The sequence below is a fragment of the Myotis lucifugus genome, unplaced genomic scaffold (genome assembly GCF_000147115.1).
Source record: "Myotis lucifugus unplaced genomic scaffold, Myoluc2.0 scaffold_563, whole genome shotgun sequence".
Taxonomy (NCBI): domain Eukaryota; kingdom Metazoa; phylum Chordata; class Mammalia; order Chiroptera; family Vespertilionidae; genus Myotis; species Myotis lucifugus.
Window position 1 is genome coordinate 388,360 of NW_005871611.1, and position 7,445 is coordinate 395,804.

General features: G+C 40.6%; 1 pseudogene; it reads left to right on the forward strand.

Moving 5' to 3' along the window:
• Positions 1-517: 517 nt before the first annotated feature.
• On the forward strand, positions 518-2,498 carry LOC102435904 (annotated as a pseudogene).
• Positions 2,499-7,445: the final 4,947 nt, after the last annotated feature.

Consider the following 7,445-nt stretch of genomic DNA (forward strand, 5'->3'; position numbering starts at 1 on the left):
CCCGTCCCCACTGATCCGGTGCCCTGTGGCACAGGCCGCACTGACTGACCGCACCGACTGATCACAGGGAGCCCTGGCCATGGGGCTGTGTGGGCGCTGGGCGGTGTGAGCATGGGCCTTCCGTGGGCTCCCAGGACTGGCCAAGGGCAGGAGGGTGGGGTGTTGGGGGGGGGTGTGGGTGTAGAGCAGTGATGGCGAACCTATGACATGCATGTCAGAGGTGACACGCGAACTCATTTTTCTGGTTGATTTTTCTTTGTTAAATAGCATTTAAATATATAAAATAAATATCAAAAATATAAGTCTTTGTTTTACTATGGTTGCAAATATCAAAAAATTTCTATATGTGACACGGCACCAGAGTTAAGTTAGGGTTTTTCAAAATGCTGACACGCCGAGCTCAAAAGGTTCGCCATCACTGGTGTAGAGCATCAAAAAAATTATTCAAAAGGAAAACAGCCCATGATCTTCTACCAGTAAAGCCGGTGGAAATTGCTATAGAGGCGTGGTGGGTGGTGCAGGCTGGATATATCTCGGAAGAGGACATAAAGATATGCACTTTGCCTGAGAAATGCGCTGTTGATAAGATCATCAATGCAGGCCCTCAGCTCTCTGGATCACTAGATTACAATGTAGTACATAGTTTATATAACAAAGGATTTATTTATCTGGATGTACCAATATCTGATGACAGTTGTATAGCAGCTCCTCCTCTTGAAGGTTTTGTAATGAATCAAGTGCAAGGTCATTATTTTGAAACTCTGCTCTATAAGGTATTTGTTCCAATAGATGAGCACACTAATGATGCAGAGCTTGCAATGTCCTTGAGATAGACTTATCCCTGGTTAAGAATGCTGTTTCAATGTATTGCCGATTGGGCTTTGCCCATAGAAGGGACAAGTAATACATTTGGATCAGCTTCACTCATCGTGGAGAAATGTTCCACCTGTGAGCAGTTTACAGGGTACTTCAGATCCGCAGAAGATGCTCCTGTCCTGGGGCAGCGGGGGAGCAGGAGTCCGGACAGGAAACGCCCTCGGCTACTGACACTGACACAAACAGTCAAGAGGATCCAGCCCACACAGCCAGTGTAAGCGGCTTAAGTTTATATACGAAGCGTTTCTGACTCAACTCTCGCTGGCTTTTTAATGATGGGAAATCTTTCACCAAACTTGAAAAGCCGTGCAGTCACATGTTGGGAGTTGGCGCTCTCAGGTGAGTGTCTGGACAGCTTTCTCATAGAACTGGGGACGCTTCGGAGCACGGGGGCAGGAGAAGCACGGAGATGTTCTGACCACGCACTCACGCTGAGAAACACGAGACTGTGTCTTCGTCACAATAAAGATCTAGTTGCACAAACTGCACAGCCAGCCCAGCCCAATTGTGGTTTTCCTCTGGATCTCGTACGCCGTGAAAATCTCCGTGGTTTGGACCCTGCCACTCGCAGCGGAGTTCTAAACGAAAGTCACACACTGCTTCTTCCCATGGCTCCTCTCCCCAGTGCAGCTGCCCCCCTCAGCATATTGGACCAGCTATCCCACAAGTCAGTTCTGTCTGGTTTAAACTGTACATTTGCCATGTCCCTGGGCAAGGACCCACCATCTCTTTTGCTGTCCAAAGGTACAAGACTTCAAAAACTGCCAGATATTTTCCAGGGTTCTGATCGATTACTAATAACATTTTGGGGTCATGATCCTGAGGTAGTTCCTACACCAAATGTGCTCACAATGTTGGATGATGCTTTAACACATTCGGGGCTTTGATTCAGGGGCGTGGTTTCCACAGGGCAGGAGAAACTGTCCACATACCATTGCCACTTGATGAGACAGAGCTACAAGGAGAGTTTACTCATGTCAATATGGGTGTTCATAACGCATTGGGAATATTAAGGAACAAGGTGGACTTGCAGCATTTTTGTGGGTATATCACCATGTTGAATGCTTTGAGCCAACTTGCAAGCAGAAAACTCAGTGAGGCTTCTGATGAGAGAGGTGCACCTGAGTTGGCCGCTGGCTCAGATGTAAATGAAGTACAGAGTCATTTGAAATGGTCGTTGAGGCAACTGCAGATTTAGCAACTAAGCAAAACTCTGTTGCCACAACAGAAGCAGACTGGGTTCCTCTCGAGCTGTGCTTTGGAATTCCACTGATTCATTCTGAATTAACCCGGAAAGTGTGTAGAAAGTTGCTACCCACGGCCTTTGCAGGGAAGAGAGCCTTCAAAACCTCTTACGTTCCAGTGGAAAACTTTCTCCACAGCCCTTCACTTTGTCCCCTCATTCCGGGAGGCGCTTCAGCACTGGAAACGCACACAGAGGCCCGCTTCTCATTTGCTCTCCCAGTCATCCTGTGCAGACCTGGGAGTCCCACTTCCCCCAAAGAACTCAATATGTAAAGATGGCATCTTGTCATTTTGGAGTGGACGGCCACCTTCCTCACTGCGTATCGCTAGTCTCCATTTGCAATGATTTGGTTACACCATTTGTTGCTCACACTTTCTGCCTTTTTTCTTCCTTAAGGTTAGCTTTTCAGTGCCAGCCACTAAAATGCATCCTGCTGCTGCCGTGCGATTCATGCTTACCTGGTGTTCAAAGTTTGGGGAACACGTTCACGGTTTCCGAAGTTCTCCTCATTGCATGTCCTGATGCAACCAAGAGCTTTTTGGCAGCCTGCTCTGTATTTTTACCTTGAGACAACCTGCGTTTCTTTTCTAAAACAGGATCTGCTTTATAGGTTTATGATGACTGTATGTTTATAAGCAGCCACTATGAATACTGCAGTGTAATTTTATATGTTAGGTTATCAAACGTAAATCTCGTTGAGTTTTGTATTTTGTTACCCACTCTTTAGGGGATCGTGGGAAGAGTGGAAGGCTTCTTGGTACTTCAAGTAGCAAAACTATGAAACATAGATGCCCAGGACTGAGAAATGAAGTGACGGGGCATTAAGAACTCCTGTGGCTGTAAGTGATGTATAGCAGTTGAACATTGTTGAAGGTATGTCAATCAGCATAGTATGTATAGCTTACCCTTAATTTCTAAGGTCTTAACCCCAACTCTGACTCTACATTAACATCTCATGAGAAGCTTTGGAAAGCATTCTATTTTTATTTATTTATTTAATTGTTTAAAGTATTACAAATAATAGTACATATGTCTCCTTTTCCCCCATTGACCTTTCCCCAACTTCCCCCACCCCCCAGCACATGCCCTCACCCCGCTAGTGTCTGTGTCCATTGGTTATGCTTATACCAGAGGCCTGATGTGCAAAATTAGTGCAAGGAGCTTGGCCCTCGCGGCCCAGGCTTCATCTAGAACAGTGATGGCGAACCTTTTGAGCTCGGCGTGTCAGCATTTTGAAAAACCCTAACTTAACTCTGGTGCCATGTCACATATAGAAATTTTTTGATATTTGCAACCATAGTAAAACAAAGATTTATATTTTTGATATTTATTTTATATATTTAAATGCCATTTAACAAAGAAAAATCAACCAAAAAAATGAGTTCGCGTGTCACCTCTGACACGCGTGTCATAGGTTCGCCATCACTAATCTAGAAGGTCGTCTGGAAGGTCGTTTGGCTGTCCAATCTAATTAGCATATTATGCTTTTATTATTATAGATGCATGCATACAAGTCCTTTGGTTGATCACTTACCCCCACCCCCACCCTCCCCTGCCTTCCTGCTGAAGTTGGACAGTCTGTTCGATGCTTCTTTGTCTCTGTATCTATTTTTGTTCATCACTTTATGTTCATTATATTCCACAAATGAGTGAGAACATGTGATAATTATCTTTCTCTGGCTGGCTTATTTCGCTTAGCATAATGCTCTCCAGGTCCATCCATGCTGTTGCAAATGGTAAGAATTCCTTTTTTTTTTAATAGCAGTGTAGTATTCCATTCTGTAGATGTACCACTGTTTTCTAATCCATTCATCTGCTGATGGGCACAGAGACTGTTTCCAGATCTTAGCTATGGTAAAATGTGCTGCTATGAACATAGGGGTGCATATATCCTTTCTGATTGGTGATTCTGGTTTCTTGGGATATATTCCTAGAAGTGGGATCACTGGGTCAAATGGGAGTTCCATTTTTAGTTTTTTGAGGAAACTCCATACTGTCTTCCATAGTGGCTGCACCAGTCTGCATTCCCACCAGCAGTGCACGAGGGTTCCCTTTCTCCACATCTTCGCCAGCACTGGTCATTTGTCGATTTGTTGATGATAGCCATTCTGACAGGTGTGAGATGGTGCCTCATCGTCATTTTGATTTGCATCTCTCAGATGACTAGTGACTTTGAGCATGTTTTCATATGTCTCTTGGCCTTCTGTAAGCATTCTATTTTTTTTTATTGTTTAAAGTTTTACAAATAGTAGAACATATGCCTCCTTTTTTCCCTATTGACCTCCCTCCATCACCCCCGCCCCCTGCGGCACATGCCCTCACCCCCTAGTGTCTGTGTCCATTAGTTATGTAAGCATTCTATTTTAAAACAACATTTATATGTGGACTTCTGTTGTCACTCACTTTGGGATTTATATTTTCATAGAGCAGCGGTTCTCAACCTGTGGGTCACGACCCCTTTGGGGGTCGAACAACCCTTTCACAGGGGTCACCTAAGACCATCAGAAAACACATATATAATTACATATTGTTCTTGTGATTAATCACTATGCTTTAATTATGTTCAATTTGTAGCAATGAAATTGGGGGTCACCACAACATGAGGAACTGTATTAAAGGGTTGCGGCATTAGGAAGGTTGAGAACCACTGTCATAGAGTCTTTCTGGAAAAAGAAAATTTATTTTCTGTTCTTGTAGCTGTGTCTGCTGCACATTTTTTGTTTGTAGCTTTACCAATTAATTGTTATGAAATTGAATTTGATGTTCTCAAACCAAGGGTTATGATTTTAGGTTAGAATTACATAATAGAAGCATTAAAGCTATGTCTTCTGATCAAAATGCTCTAGTGAAAAGCCTACTTTGAAGACATATTCTTAGTCAGTTTGGATCTTAAATTTATGTGAACAGTTTGGGGAGGAAATGATAAAGGAAAATTGAGTAATTTCAAAATGTTTCTTGAGTCATTGATTCTTTTAGTGTCTCAAATGTTAATTAGAATAATTGGAATAACTTTTTAGATTTTTCAGGTTACCTTGAGAAGTTTGTGCAGTGTTATAGTTTAGTTTAGCTCTTCTCCTAGGATAATGGTTTGCTAGTTTAAAACTGTAACCAAATGAACTGGTCAAAGAACATATATCTAAAACACTTAAGGCATTAGAAAATTAAGGAATGTTAAAACCTAAACATTTTTGCTGATAATTTTTGTTATTTATAGAACTAATATTTGTGGATTTTAACATCCTCCTGGAAATATATGCCTTTTTAAAAACTGTTAACATAACAGTGCATTCAGCCCCATGGCCTACACACAGAACTGAATCTTTTGGAGCAGGTCACCTGTGGCAAGTCAGTGCCGTGTTTAGGTAAATGCAGCTAACTTTTAGTTTCCTGCTTTCTCTTATATGAGGTAGAAATCAGTGTATCTTATAAATGTTTGTCTATAAAAGGAACAATACATACTAATATTAAAATAATTTCTTATGACTGTGAATCACTCATTCCCCCACCCCAGTAATTGATACTGGACATTCCTAGTGTTATTAGGTATGTATGTAACTTTTACAGTTTTTCAATTGAAAGTTGTAAGTATTTCATTTGATCAGGGCTCTTTAATCTCATTTGCTTTGTTTGAATTAATTGTAGTTATTTTATTTTATTTATTTCTGTATTACCAATATAAGCCTATTGTAGTGACATGTACACTAATAAAGAATCAGATATTTGTAAAATAAATAAACAATCAAATAAAATGAAATAGTAGCCAAGAAATTTTCAAAGTTGAGAAAAATTATAACCTACAGATCCAAGAAGCTCCATAAATCCCAAGCAGAAGGAATATGAAGGAAGTCTCACCAATACACATAATCAAGTTGTTGAAATCTAGCAATGAACAAAATCTTTAAAGCAACCAGAGGAAAGAGTCAAACTTCATACAGAAGAACAAAGTAAGTATCGTCATAGCCATCTTGTCAGAAACTCTTTAAGCCAGAAGACAATAGAACAGCATCTTTAAAGTGTTGAGAAAAAGTCCACCTAGAATTCTATTTTCAGAAACAATATCTTTCAAAACTGAAGGTGAAATGCATTATTTTTTCTGAGATAAAAGCTGAAGGGATTTGTCTCTAGCAGACTTTCATATAGAAAATATTAAAATAAATTATAAAGCCAGAAAAATTACACCAGATGTAAATTGGGTTCACACAGGAGAAAGAGAGCTCCAGAAATGGCGAATATATGTGTACATAAACTGACTTTTGTTTTCTCATTAAAATAATTGACTATTTAAAAATTTTTTTAACTTTTTGGTGTTTACACTATTACAGATGTCCCCATTTCCCCCAACATCCTTTGACGAGCTCCACCCATTTCTTGCCACTTCTACCCCCTCCCCACAACCCTGGCCATCACCACACTGTTTGTTGTCTGTGTTCCTGGGTTATGCATAGTAGTATATGTTCTTTGGCTACTTTTTTCACCTTCTTTGATCCAGTGCCTCCTCCCCCTCCCCTCTGACAGTTGCCAGTCTGTTCCATGTATCCATGCCTCTGATTCTATTTTGTTCATTAGTTAGTTTATTTTATTCATTAGATTACACAAATAAATGAGATTATATGGTATTTGCCTTTCACTGATTGGCTCATTTCACTTAGCATAATATTCTCTAGGTCCATACATTCTACAGAAAAGGTAAGATTTCCTTCTTTTCATGGCTGCAGAGGGTTCCATTGTGTAAATGAACCACAGTTTTTTTTTTTTTTTTATCCATTCATCTACTGATGGGCACTTGGGCTGTTTCCAAATCTTGGCTATTGTAAATAATTCTGCTATGAACATAGGGGAGCATATATTCTTTCTGATTGATGTTTTGGGATTCCTAGGAACTATTCCCAGAATGGGATTGCTGGGTCAGAAGGAAATTCCATTTTTAATTTTTTTTAGGAAACTCCATACTGTTTTCCCCAGTGGCTGCATCAGTTTGTGTTCCCACCTACAATGCACAAGGGTTCCATTTTCTCCACATCCTCGCCAGCACTTGTGGTTTTGTTGATTTGTTGATGGTAGCCCATCTGGCAGGTATGTACTGATATCTAATTGTGGTTTGAATTTGCATCTCTCTGACGATTAGTGATGTTGAGCATCTTTTCATATGTCTATTGGCCATCTGAATGTCCTCTTTGGGGCAGTGTCTACACAGGTCCTGTGCCCATTTTTAAATTGGACTGTCTTCCTGGTGCTGAGTTGTATTATATATTTTGGAGATTAACCCCTTATCAGATGTATCATTGGCAAATATGTTCTACCATACAGTGGGTTCCCTTTTCAT